A 16,869-nucleotide genomic window follows, 5' to 3' on the forward strand; every position below is an offset into this window, starting at 1 on the left:
AATTACCTCCCCTTACCCATCCCATGTGAAAATCATGATTTCTCCCTGTCTATGACCTGTTTTCTTGAGGTTCCCAGCTATAATGAACAGAGGCGCTGCTTATTTACAACCGACAATGCACTTCCTTCGAAAACCTCTTTTTCCATGCAGTATAAGGTAGCAGAAAACAGTAGATTTGGACAATCTATGAAATTAAGGCGCATGCTTTAGAAATATAGATATAGTCATTTAACTGTAAAAAATACCTGTACAAAAGTATATATATAATTAATCAGCACAACTTTTGCAATTACAATTTGATATTTTGACACAGATTTGGCCATATTCTGTGCTTATTCATGCATGTGAATACCATGGTAACAACAAAAAAATACCTGAAAAATTGCAAAATATCATGATTTTTAGCCCAAAATTGCAGAAAATTGTACTCAATTTTTTTCTTAAGACCTACCTTAAATTGAGCACTTCTATCACAATGGCAAAATAAGCCAATTTATTTCATAGGTCGATTAGGTGGATTTTTCAATATTTTTGCCTAAACCCGCGCCATGGATTTTCCTTCAAGTAAAGCTAGCATTTCCGGTCAAGACGCACTTCCGGAGGAGCCCAGAATTGTAATCTCTAACCCATTTTTGTTATGTTTATTTTTGAAAAAAATGAAACTTATATCAAACCCTCCATATTGGATGTACCAATTTCAGAATATATTTGATTTTTAATTGTTTATGCATGGCTCAAAACAGGGGCTCCCCACTTAATAAAAATATAGACCGTGGCCAGGCTGTTCTTCTCTGGTTTGCTACCTTATACACCAAGTTATAACTTTCTAAGCTTCTCGAAAACCCAAATATTGTCTTGAACATGATGCGACGAACAAAATGACATATCCGCTTAACGCGTATCTTTTAATAGTCACCGAGTACTGCCAATTTCCCTGAATGGTACATTTTGATTGATTTTCCTCTCAAACAAGCAACAAGGGGAGGTAATTTTAAAAATTAAAAGTCCTATAACTCTGTCATTTACTGAAATAAAATGGATTTGAATATTGAATGTGTTATTTTGAGATTCTCTCTATGACATGCAGTGGAAAAAACAAGGATTTCATCAATATTGACCCTGCTGTATGACGTCATAATTACTATGACGTCATCAGTAACCATGGCATTATCAGTGTGTATCTATGACGTCATAAATACTCAATGACGTCACAAATAAGGTCAGAAACCCTACTTATACTGTTGCTCTGCAACAGATAAACTGATTCTGATATCTAAATAATGACATGACATCAAGGATTTGGAAATTTCATGTATATGACATTATGGTTTTGTATTCTTACCCTGGAAATAAGCATTTTCATGAATAATCTGTAAAAGTCTCCGCCACCCCTATTTTATCAAAAATAGACTCTTTTTTCCTCATATAATTAAGAAATTGGTAATAATAGACAATACCGGCCTTGCCGCACACTCAATTTCTGACAAATACATGCTTTTTTGAGATCAAGACAAGTTAAATAGTGTTTTTACAGAGAAAATCACAAAATAACACTATTGCTCTAAGTTTCCATGGATACCGGGCAATAAATCAAGTTAAAATAATCAGAATTCATTCAATATGGGTTGTATAACATCCAATAAGTTATAATGAGTTAGTTTTCAAACAAATGAAAGCAAAATGAATTTTAGCCAAATTATTTAACAATAAGCATGTATACATGCCATGAAAATGAGCAAATAAGCCAATTACCTCCCCTTACCCATCCCATGTGAAAATCATGATTTCTCCCTGTCTATGACCTGTTTTCTTGAGGTTCCCAGCTATAATGAACAGAGGCGCTGCTTATTTACAACCGACAATGCACTTCCTTCGAAAACCTCTTTTTCCATGCAGTATAAGGTAGCAGAAAACAGTAGATTTGGACAATCTATGAAATTAAGGCGCATGCTTTAGAAATATAGATATAGTCATTTAACTGTAAAAAATACCTGTACAAAAGTATATATATAATTAATCAGCACAACTTTTGCAATTACAATTTGATATTTTGACACAGATTTGGCCATATTCTGTGCTTATTCATGCATGTGAATACCATGGTAACAACAAAAAAATACCTGAAAAATTGCAAAATATCATGATTTTTAGCCCAAAATTGCAGAAAATTGTACTCAATTTTTTTCTTAAGACCTACCTTAAATTGAGCACTTCTATCACAATGGCAAAATAAGCCAATTTATTTCATAGGTCGATTAGGTGGATTTTTCAATATTTTTGCCTAAACCCGCGCCATGGATTTTCCTTCAAGTAAAGCTAGCATTTCCGGTCAAGACGCACTTCCGGAGGAGCCCAGAATTGTAATCTCTAACCCATTTTTGTTATGTTTATTTTTGAAAAAAATGAAACTTATATCAAACCCTCCATATTGGATGCACCAATTTCAGAATATATTTGATTTTTAATTGTTTATGCATGGCTCAAAACAGGGGCTCCCCACTTAATAAAAATATAGACCGTGGCCAGGCTGTTCTTCTCTGGTTTGCTACCTTATACACCAAGTTATAACTTTCTAAGCTTCTCGAAAACCCAAATATTGTCTTGAACATGATGCGACGAACAAAATGACATATCCGGTTAACGCGTATCTTTAATAGTCACCGAGTACTGCCAATTTCCCTGAATGGTACATTTTGATTGATTTTCCTCTCAAACAAGCAACAAGGGGAGGTAATTTTAAAAATTAAAAGTCCTATAACTCTGTCATTTACTGAAATAAAATGGATTTGAATATTGAATGTGTTATTTTGAGATTCTCTCTATGACATGCAGTGGAAAAAACAAGGATTTCATCAATATTGACCCTGCTGTATGACGTCATAATTACTATGACGTCATCAGTAACCATGGCATTATCAGTGTGTATCTATGACGTCATAAATATTCAATGACGTCACAAATAAGGTCAGAAACCCTACTTATACTGTTGCTCTGCAACAGATAAACTGATTCTGATATCTAAATAATGACATGACATCAAGGATTTGGAAATTTCATGAATATGACATTATGGTTTTGTATTCTTACCCTGGAAATAAGCATTTTCATGAATAATCTGTAAAAGTCTCCGCCACCCCTATTTTATCAAAAATAGACTCTTTTTTCCTCATATAATTAAGAAATTGGTAATAATAGACAATACCGGCCTTGCCGCACACTCAATTTCTGACAAATACATGCATTTTTGAGATCAAGACAAGTTAAATAGTGTTTTTACAGAAAAAATCACAAAATAACACTATTGCTCTAAGTTTCCATGGATACCGGGCAATAAATCAAGTTAAAATAATCAGAATTCATTCAATATGGGTTGTATAACATCCAATAAGTTATAATGAGTTAGTTTTCAAACAAATGAAAGCAAAATGAATTTTAGCCAAATTATTTAACAATAAGCATGTATACATGCCATGAAAATGAGCAAATAAGCCAATTACCTCCCCTTACCCATCCCATGTGAAAATCATGATTTCTCCCTGTCTATGACCTGTTTTCTTGAGGTTCCCAGCTATAATGAACAGAGGCGCTGCTTATTTACAACCGACAATGCACTTCCTTCGAAAACCTCTTTTTCCATGCAGTATAAGGTAGCAGAAAACAGTAGATTTGGACAATCTATGAAATTAAGGCGCATGCTTTAGAAATATAGATATAGTCATTTAACTGTAAAAAATACCTGTACAAAAGTATATATATAATTAATCAGCACAACTTTTGCAATTACAATTTGATATTTTGACACAGATTTGGCCATATTCTGTGCTTATTCATGCATGTGAATACCATGGTAACAACAAAAAAATACCTGAAAAATTGCAAAATATCATGATTTTTAGCCCAAAATTGCAGAAAATTGTACTCAATTTTTTTCTTAAGACCTACCTTAAATTGAGCACTTCTATCACAATGGCAAAATAAGCCAATTTATTTCATAGGTCGATTAGGTGGATTTTTCAATATTTTTGCCTAAACCCGCGCCATGGATTTTCCTTCAAGTAAAGCTAGCATTTCCGGTCAAGACGCACTTCCGGAGGAGCCCAGAATTGTAATCTCTAACCCATTTTTGTTATGTTTATTTTTGAAAAAAATGAAACTTATATCAAACCCTCCATATTGGATGTACCAATTTCAGAATATATTTGATTTTTAATTGTTTATGCATGGCTCAAAACAGGGGCTCCCCACTTAATAAAAATATAGACCGTGGCCAGGCTGTTCTTCTCTGGTTTGCTACCTTATACACCAAGTTATAACTTTCTAAGCTTCTCGAAAACCCAAATATTGTCTTGAACATGATGCGACGAACAAAATGACATATCCGGTTAACGCGTATCTTTAATAGTCACCGAGTACTGCCAATTTCCCTGAATGGTACATTTTGATTGATTTTCCTCTCAAACAAGCAACAAGGGGAGGTAATTTTAAAAATTAAAAGTCCTATAACTCTGTCATTTACTGAAATAAAATGGATTTGAATATTGAATGTGTTATTTTGAGATTCTCTCTATGACATGCAGTGGAAAAAACAAGGATTTCATCAATATTGACCCTGCTGTATGACGTCATAATTACTATGACGTCATCAGTAACCATGGCATTATCAGTGTGTATCTATGACGTCATAAATATTCAATGACGTCACAAATAAGGTCAGAAACCCTACTTATACTGTTGCTCTGCAACAGATAAACTGATTCTGATATCTAAATAATGACATGACATCAAGGATTTGGAAATTTCATGAATATGACATTATGGTTTTGTATTCTTACCCTGGAAATAAGCATTTTCATGAATAATCTGTAAAAGTCTCCGCCACCCCTATTTTATCAAAAATAGACTTTTTTCCTCATATAATTAAGAAATTGGTAATAATAGACAATACCGGCCTTGCCGCACACTCAATTTCTGACAAATACATGCATTTTTGAGATCAAGACAAGTTAAATAGTGTTTTTTACAGAGAAAATCACAAAATAACACTATTGCTCTAAGTTTCCATGGATACCGGGCAATAAATCAAGTTAAAATAATCAGAATTCATGCAATATGGGTTGTATAACATCCAATAAGTTATAATGAGTTAGTTTTCAAACAAATGAAAGCAAAATGAATTTTAGCCAAATTATTTAACAATAAGCATGTATACATGCCATGAAAATGAGCAAATAAGCCAATTACCTCCCCTTACCCATCCCATGTGAAAATCATGATTTCTCCCTGTCTATGACCTGTTTTCTTGAGGTTCCCAGCTATAATGAACAGAGGCGCTGCTTATTTACAACTGACAATGCACTTCCTTCGAAAATCTCTTTTTCCATGCAGTATAAGGTAGCAGAAAACAGTAGATTTGGACAATCTATGAAATTAAGGCGCACGCCTTAGAAATATAGATATAGTCATTTAACTGTAAAAAATACCTGTACAAAAGTATATATATTATTAATCAGCACAACTTTTGCAATTACAATTTGATATTTTGACACAGATTTGGCCATATTCTGTGCTTATTCATGCATGTGAATACCATGGTAACAACAAAAAAATACCTGAAAAATTGCAAAATATCATGATTTTTAGCCCAAAATTGCAGAAAATTGTACTCAATTTTTTTCTTAAGACCTACCTCAAATTGAGCACTTCTATCACAATGGCAAAATAAGCTAATTCATTTCATAGGTCGATTAGGTGGATTTTTCAATATTTTTGCCTAAACCCGCGCCATGGATTTTCCTTCAAGTAAAGCTAGCATTTCCGGTCAAGACGCACTTCCGGAGGAGCCCAGAATTGTAATCTCTAACCCATTTTTGTTATGTTTATTTTTGAAAAAAATGAAACTTATATCAAACCCTCCATATTGGATGTACCAATTTCAGAATATATTTGATTTTTAATTGTTTATGCATGGCTCAAAACAGGGGCTCCCCACTTAATAAAAATATAGACCGTGGCCAGGCTGTTCTTCTCTGGTTTGCTATGCAGTATTATACACCAAGTTATAACTTTCTAAGCTTCTCGAAAACCCAAATATTGTCTTGAACATGATGCGACGAACAAAATGACATATCCGGTTAACGCGTATCTTTAATAGTCACCGAGTACTGCCAATTTCCCTGAATGGTACATTTTGATTGATTTTCCTCTCAAACAAGCAACAAGGGGAGGTAATTTTAAAAATTAAAAGTCCTATAACTCTGTCATTTACTGAAATAAAATGGATTTGAATATTGAATGTGTTATTTTGAGATTCTCTCTATGACATGCAGTGGAAAAAACAAGGATTTCATCAATATTGACCCTGCTGTATGACGTCATAATTACTATGACGTCATCAGTAACCATGGCATTATCAGTGTGTATCTATGACGTCATAAATATTCAATGACGTCACAAATAAGGTCAGAAACCCTACTTATACTGTTGCTCTGCAACAGATAAACTGATTCTGATATCTAAATAATGACATGACATCAAGGATTTGGAAATTTCATGAATATGACATTATGGTTTTGTATTCTTACCCTGGAAATAAGCATTTTCATGAATAATCTGTAAAAGTCTCCGCCACCCCTATTTTATCAAAAATAGACTCTTTTTTCCTCATATAATTAAGAAATTGGTAATAATAGACAATACCGGCCTTGCCGCACACTCAATTTCTGACAAATACATGCATTTTTGAGATCAAGACAAGTTAAATAGTGTTTTTTACAGAGAAAATCACAAAATAACACTATTGCTCTAAGTTTCCATGGATACCGGGCAATAAATCAAGTTAAAATAATCAGAATTCATTCAATATGGGTTGTATAACATCCAATAAGTTATAATGAGTTAGTTTTCAAACAAATGAAAGCAAAATGAATTTTAGCCAAATTATTTAACAATAAGCATGTATACATGCCATGAAAATGAGCAAATAAGCCAATTACCTCCCCTTACCCATCCCATGTGAAAATCATGATTTCTCCCTGTCTATGACCTGTTTTCTTGAGGTTCCCAGCTATAATGAACAGAGGCGCTGCTTATTTACAACCGACAATGCACTTCCTTCGAAAACCTCTTTTTCCATGCAGTATAAGGTAGCAGAAAACAGTAGATTTGGACAATCTATGAAATTAAGGCGCATGCCTTAGAAATATAGATATAGTCATTTAACTGTAAAAAATACCTGTACAAAAGTATATATATAATTAATCAGCACAACTTTTGCAATTACAATTTGATATTTTGACACAGATTTGGCCATATTCTGTGCTTATTCATGCATGTGAATACCATGGTAACAACAAAAAAATACCTGAAAAATTGCAAAATATCATGATTTTTAGCCCAAAATTGCAGAAAATTGTACTCAATTTTTTTCTTAAGACCTACCTTAAATTGAGCACTTCTATCACAATGGCAAAATAAGCCAATTTATTTCATAGGTCGATTAGGTGGATTTTTCAATATTTTTGCCTAAACCCGCGCCATGGATTTTCCTTCAAGTAAAGCTAGCATTTCCGGTCAAGACGCACTTCCGGAGGAGCCCAGAATTGTAATCTCTAACCCATTTTTGTTATGTTTATTTTTGAAAAAAATGAAACTTATATCAAACCCTCCATATTGGATGTACCAATTTCAGAATATATTTGATTTTTAATTGTTTATGCATGGCTCAAAACAGGGGCTCCCCACTTAATAAAAATATAGACCACTTCCTTCGAAAATCTCATTTTTCCATGCAGTATTATACACCAAGTTATAACTTTCTAAGCTTCTCGAAAACCAAAATATTGTCTTGAACATGATGCGACGAACAAAATGACATATCCGCTTAACGCGTATCTTTAATAGTCACCGAGTACTGCCAATTTCCCTGAATGGTACATTTTGATTGATTTTCCTCTCAAACAAGCAACAAGGGGAGGTAATTTTAAAAATTAAAAGTCCTATAACTCTGTCATTTACTGAAATAAAATGGATTTGAATATTGAATGTGTTATTTTGAGATTCTCTCTATGACATGCAGTGGAAAAAACAAGGATTTCATCAATATTGACCCTACTGTATGACGTCATAATTACTATGACGTCATCAGTAACCATGACATTATCAGTGTGTATCTATGACGTCATAAATACTCAATGACGTCAAAAATAAGGTCAGAAACCCTACTTATACTGTTGCTCTGCAACAGATAAACTGATTCTGATATCTAAATAATGACATGACATCAAGGATTTGGAAATTTCATGTATATGACATTATGGTTTTGTATTCTTACCCTGGAAATAAGCATTTTCATGAATAATCTGTAAAAGTCTCCGCCACCCCTATTTTATCAAAAATAGACTTTTTTTCCTCATATAATTAAGAAATTGGTAATAATAGACAATACCGGCCTTGCCGCACACTCAATTTTGGACAAATACATGCATTTTTGAGATCAAGACAAGTTAAATAGTGTTTTTACAGAAAAAATCACAAAATAACACTATTGCTCTAAGTTTCCATGGATACCGGGCAATAAATCAAGTTAAAATAATCAGAATTCATTCAATATGGGTTGTATAACATCCAATAAGTTATAATGAGTTAGTTTTCAAACAAATTAAAGCAAAATGAATTTTAGCCAAATTATTTAACAATAAGCATGTATACATGCCATGAAAATGAGCAAATAAGCCAATTACCTCCCCTTACCCATCCCATGTGAAAATCATGATTTCTCCCTGTCTATGACCTGTTTTCTTGAGGTTCCCAGCTATAATGAACAGAGGCGCTGCTTATTTACAACTGACAATGCACTTCCTTCGAAAATCTCTTTTTCCATGCAGTATAAGGTAGCAGAAAACAGTAGATTTGGACAATCTATGAAATTAAGGCGCATGCCTTAGAAATATAGATATAGTCATTTAACTGTAAAAAATACCTGTACAAAAGTATATATATAATTAATCAGCACAACTTTTGCAATTACAATTTGATATTTTGATACAGATTTGGCCATATTCTGCGCTTATTCATGCATGTGAATACCATGGTAACAACAAAAAAATACCTGAAAAATTGCAAAATATCATGATTTTTAGCCCAAAATTGCAGAAAATTGTACTCAATTTTTTTCTTAAGACCTACCTCAAATTGAGCACTTCTATCACAATGGCAAAATAAGCTAATTCATTTCATAGGTCGATTAGGTGGATTTTTTCAATATTTTTGCCTAAACCCGCGCCATGGATTTTCCTTCAAGTAAAGCTAGCATTTCCGGTCAAGACGCACTTCCGGAGGAGCCCAGAATTGTAATCTCTAACCCATTTTTGTTATGTTTATTTTTGAAAAAAATGAAACTTATATCAAACCCTCCATATTGGATGTACCAATTTCAGAATATATTTGATTTTTAATTGTTTATGCATGGCTCAAAACAGGGGCTCCCCACTTAATAAAAATATAGACCGTGGCCAGGCTGTTCTTCTCTGGTTTGCTACCTTATACACCAAGTTATAACTTTCTAAGCTTCTCGAAAACCAAAATATTGTCTTGAACATGATGCGACGAACAAAATGACATATCCGCTTAACGCGTATCTTTAATAGTCACCGAGTACTGCCAATTTCCCTGAATGGTACATTTTGATTGATTTTCCTCTCAAACAAGCAACAAGGGGAGGTAATTTTAAAAATTAAAAGTCCTATAACTCTGTCATTTACTGAAATAAAATGGATTTGAATATTGAATGTGTTATTTTGAGATTCTCTCTATGACATGCAGTGGAAAAAACAAGGATTTCATCAATATTGACCCTACTGTATGACGTCATAATTACTATGACGTCATCAGTAACCATGACATTATCAGTGTGTATCTATGACGTCATAAATACTCAATGACGTCAAAAATAAGGTCAGAAACCCTACTTATACTGTTGCTCTGCAACAGATAAACTGATTCTGATATCTAAATAATGACATGACATCAAGGATTTGGAAATTTCATGTATATGACATTATGGTTTTGTATTCTTACCCTGGAAATAAGCATTTTCATGAATAATCTGTAAAAGTCTCCGCCACCCCTAATTTTATCAAAAATAGACTGTTTTTTCCTCATATAATTAAGAAATTGGTAATAATAGACAATACCGGCCTTGCCGCACACTCAATTTTGGACAAATACATGCATTTTTGAGATCAAGACAAGTTAAATAGTGTTTTTACAGAAAAAATCACAAAATAACACTATTGCTCTAAGTTTCCATGGATACCGGGCAATAAATCAAGTTAAAATAATCAGAATTCATTCAATATGGGTTGTATAACATCCAATAAGTTATAATGAGTTAGTTTTCAAACAAATGAAAGCAAAATGAATTTTAGCCAAATTATTTAACAATAAGCATGTATACATGCCATGAAAATGAGCAAATAAGCCAATTACCTCCCCTTACCCATCCCATGTGAAAATCATGATTTCTCCCTGTCTATGACCTGTTTTCTTGAGGTTCCCAGCTATAATGAACAGAGGCGCTGCTTATTTACAACTGACAATGCACTTCCTTCGAAAATCTCTTTTTCCATGCAGTATAAGGTAGCAGAAAACAGTAGATTTGGACAATCTATGAAATTAAGGCGCACGCCTTAGAAATATAGATATAGTCATTTAACTGTAAAAAATACCTGTACAAAAGTATATATATTATTAATCAGCACAACTTTTGCAATTACAATTTGATATTTTGATACAGATTTGGCCATATTCTGCGCTTATTCATGCATGAGAATACCATGGTAACAACAAAAAAATACCTGAAAAATTGCAAAATATCATGATTTTTAGCCCAAAATTGCAGAAAATTGTACTCAATTTTTTTCTTAAGACCTACCTCAAATTGAGCACTTCTATCACAATGGCAAAATAAGCTAATTCATTTCATAGGTCGATTAGGTGGATTTTTCAATATTTTTGCCTAAACCCGCGCCATGGATTTTCCTTCAAGTAAAGCTAGCATTTCCGGTCAAGACGCACTTCCGGAGGAGCCCAGAATTGTAATCTCTAACCCATTTTTGTTATGTTTATTTTTGAAAAAAATGAAACTTATATCAAACCCTCCATATTGGATGTACCAATTTCAGAATATATTTGATTTTTAATTGTTTATGCATGGCTCAAAACAGGGGCTCCCCACTTAATAAAAATATAGACCGTGGCCAGGCTGTTCTTCTCTGGTTTGCTACCTTATACACCAAGTTATAACTTTCTAAGCTTCTCGAAAACCCAAATATTGTCTTGAACATGATGCGACGAACAAAATGACATATCCGCTTAACGCGTATCTTTAATAGTCACCGAGTACTGCCAATTTCCCTGAATGGTACATTTTGATTGATTTTCCTCTCAAACAAGCAACAAGGGGAGGTAATTTTAAAAATTAAAAGTCCTATAACTCTGTCATTTACTGAAATAAAATGGATTTGAATATTGAATGTGTTATTTTGAGATTCTCTCTATGACATGCAGTGGAAAAAAAACAAGGATTTCATCAATATTGACCCTACTGTATGACGTCATAATTACTATGACGTCATCAGTAACCATGACATTATCAGTGTGTATCTATGACGTCATAAATACTCAATGACGTCAAAAATAAGGTCAGAAACCCTACTTATACTGTTGCTCTGCAACAGATAAACTGATTCTGATATCTAAATAATGACATGACATCAAGGATTTGGAAATTTCATGTATATGACATTATGGTTTTGTATTCTTACCCTGGAAATAAGCATTTTCATGAATAATCTGTAAAAGTCTCCGCCACCCCTATTTTATCAAAAATAGACTGTTTTTCCTCATATAATTAAGAAATTGGTAATAATAGACAATACCGGCCTTGCCGCACACTCAATTTTGGACAAATACATGCATTTTTGAGATCAAGACAAGTTAAATAGTGTTTTTACAGAAAAAATCACAAAATAACACTATTGCTCTAAGTTTCCATGGATACCGGGCAATAAATCAAGTTAAAATAATCAGAATTCATGCAATATGGGTTGTATAACATCCAATAAGTTATAATGAGTTAGTTTTCAAACAAATGAAAGCAAAATGAATTTTAGCCAAATTATTTAACAATAAGCATGTATACATGCCATGAAAATGAGCAAATAAGCCAATTACCTCCCCTTACCCATCCCATGTGAAAATCATGATTTCTCCCTGTCTATGACCTGTTTTCTTGAGGTTCCCAGCTATAATGAACAGAGGCGCTGCTTATTTACAACTGACAATGCACTTCCTTCGAAAATCTCATTTTTCCATGCAGTATAAGGTAGCAGAAAACAGTAGATTTGGACAATCTATGAAATTAAGGCGCACGCCTTAGAAATATAGATATAGTCATTTAACTGTAAAAAATACCTGTACAAAAGTATATATATATTATTAATCAGCACAACTTTTGCAATTACAATTTGATATTTTGATACAGATTTGGCCATATTCTGCGCTTATTCATGCATGAGAATACCATGGTAACAACAAAAAAATACCTGAAAAATTGCAAAATATCATGATTTTTAGCCCAAAATTGCAGAAAATTGTACTCAATTTTTTTCTTAAGACCTACCTCAAATTGAGCACTTCTATCACAATGGCAAAATAAGCTAATTCATTTCATAGGTCGATTAGGTGGATTTTTCAATATTTTTGCCTAAACCCGCGCCATGGATTTTCCTTCAAGTAAAGCTAGCATTTCCGGTCAAGACGCACTTCCGGAGGAGCCCAGAATTGTAATCTCTAACCCATTTTTGTTATGTTTATTTTTGAAAAAAATGAAACTTATATCAAACCCTCCATATTGGATGTACCAATTTCAGAATATATTTGATTTTTAATTGTTTATGCATGGCTCAAAACAGGGGCTCCCCACTTAATAAAAATATAGACCGTGGCCAGGCTGTTCTTCTCTGGTTTGCTACCCGAACATTCCAGTGACGTCACTTTTAGTAGGAGTGAATGAAACGGCAGTCAGTCCCGCCAAACATTGACGTCACAATCACCGGAATGACGTCGCTTACATATTTCCACGGTAGTAAAAAGGTGTACACTCATTCGGTTTAGTGAATGCATTCTTTTCTTGATCATCAAAGAAGCGTTTCGCTTTGAGCGAAATCGTGTAAATAATAGGCAATTTGCTTTCGTTTTGAATACCATCTTCTGTATGTATAATGATAAAGTTGCAGGAAAAACAGAATACACGGTCACTTGTGGTGTCGACAGGGAAAACCGAAATGACTCAGCAAAACCTCCTCATCTCATCTCATCGCACAAACTATAGCAGCATCGATATTAATTATAGCAAAATAAAAATGTCCAACATTGGAAATATTGCAAGTACATTCACTATTTACATAAACCAGTAATTAGAATAATTGTTTATTTCATCTAGACTAAATAATTTGCAAATCCCTTACACCGCCTGCAAGGAGGTGTCCTTGGCCTATCGCTACCCACGATACTCTCGATCGTGGTCTTATATTATGTAACTTTTCATCGGATATTAAATCTAGATATATCTGTTTTCGACAGTTACATTTCTATGAACATGTGTAAAACAAGCACTCTCAACTGCTATTCCGAGACCGTAAAATGCAATCTTGGTCGCCTCAGCTAAAACACAGGTGCACGCAAATTATGACTGAAACGTTTACTAGTAAATTGATGCGTATGTCATTTAAAAGTATTGGAGACCTTTTGATATGCACGTGTATATCATGACGTTTCAAGTGGCTGCCTGTATCATTTTTTGTGAAAAATGATTTATACATATATGTTATAAAATTCGGTTAGCTTTTTTATTATCTTTATTGTTATACACACTGTATGTGATATTTAAACGAAAACACAGATTTTACCTAAGAAGCCAATTTTATATATAATGTAAGTATCGGTTAGTTTGTAATAATAATAATAATAACAAGAGATCCCAGAGCGATCTTGGCGCCCACCAAAGAATGATCTATATCTGACAAAGGAAAGATGGATCTTTTCTCTACTTTTTAAACTTTTTCAAACATACTACATATAAAATTTGAGACAGATCGCTTCAGTACCTTTTGAGAAATAGCGGTAACAAACTTCAACTATCAAAATCCAAGATGACTCCTTGGCGGCCATCTTGTTGATCAATCGGTCCCAAATTACAATATGCACAACTAGGGCCCTAGGGGAACCTACATGTGAAATTTGAGAAAGATCCATTCAATACTTTCTGAGAAATAGTGATAACAAACTTTGAATATAAAAATCCAAGATGGCTGCCTGGCAGCAATCTTGTTGACCGATCGGTCCCAAAATGCAATATGCACAACAAGGTCCCTAGGGGAACCTACATATGAAATTTGAGACAGATCCCTTCAGTACTTTAAATAACAAAATCCAAGATGGCTGCCTGGTGGCCATCTTGTTGACCAATCGGTCCCAAAATGCAATATGCACAACTAGGTCCCTAGGGGAACCTACATATGAAATTTGAGACAGATCCCTTCAGTACTATCTGAGAAATAGCCATAACAAACTTTAACTATCAAAATCCAAGATGGCTGCCTTGCGGCCATCTTGTTTTTCCGATCAGACTCAAAATATGTATGGCACAACTAGGGACCAAGGGTAACCTCCATGTGAAGTTTGAACAAAATCCCTTCAGTAGTTCTCAAGAAATATCGATAACAAACTTCAACTGCCAAAATCAAAGATGGCTGCCTGGCGGCCATCTTGTTTTTCCGATCAGCCTCAAAATCTGTATGGCACAACTAGGGACCAAGGGTAACCTCCATGTGAAGGTTGAACAAAATCCCTTCAGTAGTTCTCAAGAAATTTCGATAACAAACTTCAACTGCCAAAATCAAAGATGGCTGCCTGGCGGCCATCTTGTTTTTCCGATCAGCCTCAAAATCTGTATGGCACAACAAGGGACCAAGGGTAACCTCCATGTGAAGTTTGAACAAAATCCCTTCAGTAGTTCTCAAGAAATATCGATAACAAACTTCAACTGCAAAAATCAAAGATGGCTGTCTGGCGGCCATCTTGTTTTTCTGATCAGCCTCAAAATCTGTATGGCACAAATATGGACCAAGGAGACCCTCCATGTGAAGTTTGAACAAAATCCCTGCAGCAGTTTTTAAGTAATAGTGATAACAAGCATTGTTTACGGACGGACGACGGACCACAGACCACGGACGCAGGGCGATTTGAATAGCCCATCATCTGATGATGGTGGGCTAAAAACTTTATTTCACGAGGGTTACATATTTAGTACAGTACTAATCTTACATATGGCCCTCACAACAATACGACGAAAACAAGAACAAACATGTAATACATTCATATTGACAGGAATAAACATTATTATATTGTAAACTTTTAGTCAATTTTTTTTCCACTCAAATTTACATTTATTCAAACACAGATTTTGTTTTGAAACAAATAAAATTTTGTTGATTAATACCAAACATACCCAGTATTTCCATTGCATTGAAACATAAAAATGATTTATCAATCATTTACAAAAACTAAAACACGATATTGTATCTACTAGCTATATATATGTAGGGAGACAGCAGTCTATGTGGCGTTAATAATATACATGTATATAGATAAAAATTACATGTAAACGAGAATGCAAAGAAATTTCAGTTTGATAAATACATTGTTAAAAAAGTAAGTTTTAACATTCTTTTTGAAGGCAAATAGTGATGGCACAGTTTTTAAACTCGCTGGTAAGTTATTACAGAGCTTAGGATTTTTTGAACAATTCAGAGTGTGCTCTAGGTAGGATTGATTTATTTTGTGTCGTTGATCTTAACCCATATTGATACATTTCATTGCAAGAAATAAAACAAGTTTTTAAATATTCAGGTGCCAGATCATTTAATGACCTATAAACAAGTACACATGTATAATACATAATTCGAAAGGAAGAGTATCAGTATCTTTAAACAGCTCTTTGCTTGGAGTCAAAGTTGATTTGCTCAAAATAACTCTAAGTGCTCGTTTTTGAATTCTAGTAATTGCAGTTTTTTGTTCTTGGGTCAAGCCATTCCCCCATACAACAGCAGCATAGTCCATTATTGGGAGAATATATGCATTGTAAAAACTTTTTTGGCATCAACATTCAAATATCTAGACATTCTACGCAGTAAAGCAACTGCCGTGGCTAGTTTTGATAAAACTTGTTTTACTTGTTCTACCCAAGTGAGGTTTTTATTTGATGTATACACCCAAAAGCTTTTGACATGAGGTAGAATGTATTTCCTCATTATCTGCATACAATACCATGGGCATATGATCACCCGACTTTTGTTTACTGGAAACTAACATAGATTTGGTCTTCCATTGATTTAGTTTCATGTTATTATTTGTACACCATTTTACAATTTGATAATGATTCCAGTTTTCTTGTAGTTGACATGTAACACTAGTATATTCAATACCCTTTACATGCATAGTACTGTCATCTGCATACATATCAATTTGACAATTTTTCACATATAGCGGCATATCATTTACATAAATTATAAACAATAAAGGACCCAGTATTGATCCTTGTGGAACTCCCGATTTTATGAATTCAGATGATGAGGAGCTATTTCTATACTGAACTTTTTGAACTCTGCCACATAAGTATGAAGCAAACCAACCAATACTTGACGGTGAAATATTTAAACATTTTAACTTGTGAAGAAGTATATTATGATCTACTAAGTCAAAAGCCTTCCTAAAATCTATAAATATAGCTCCTACCATTTCATTTTTATC

This window comes from Argopecten irradians, chromosome 3 (genome assembly GCF_041381155.1).
Source record: "Argopecten irradians isolate NY chromosome 3, Ai_NY, whole genome shotgun sequence".
NCBI classification, from domain to species: Eukaryota; Metazoa; Mollusca; class Bivalvia; order Pectinida; family Pectinidae; genus Argopecten; species Argopecten irradians.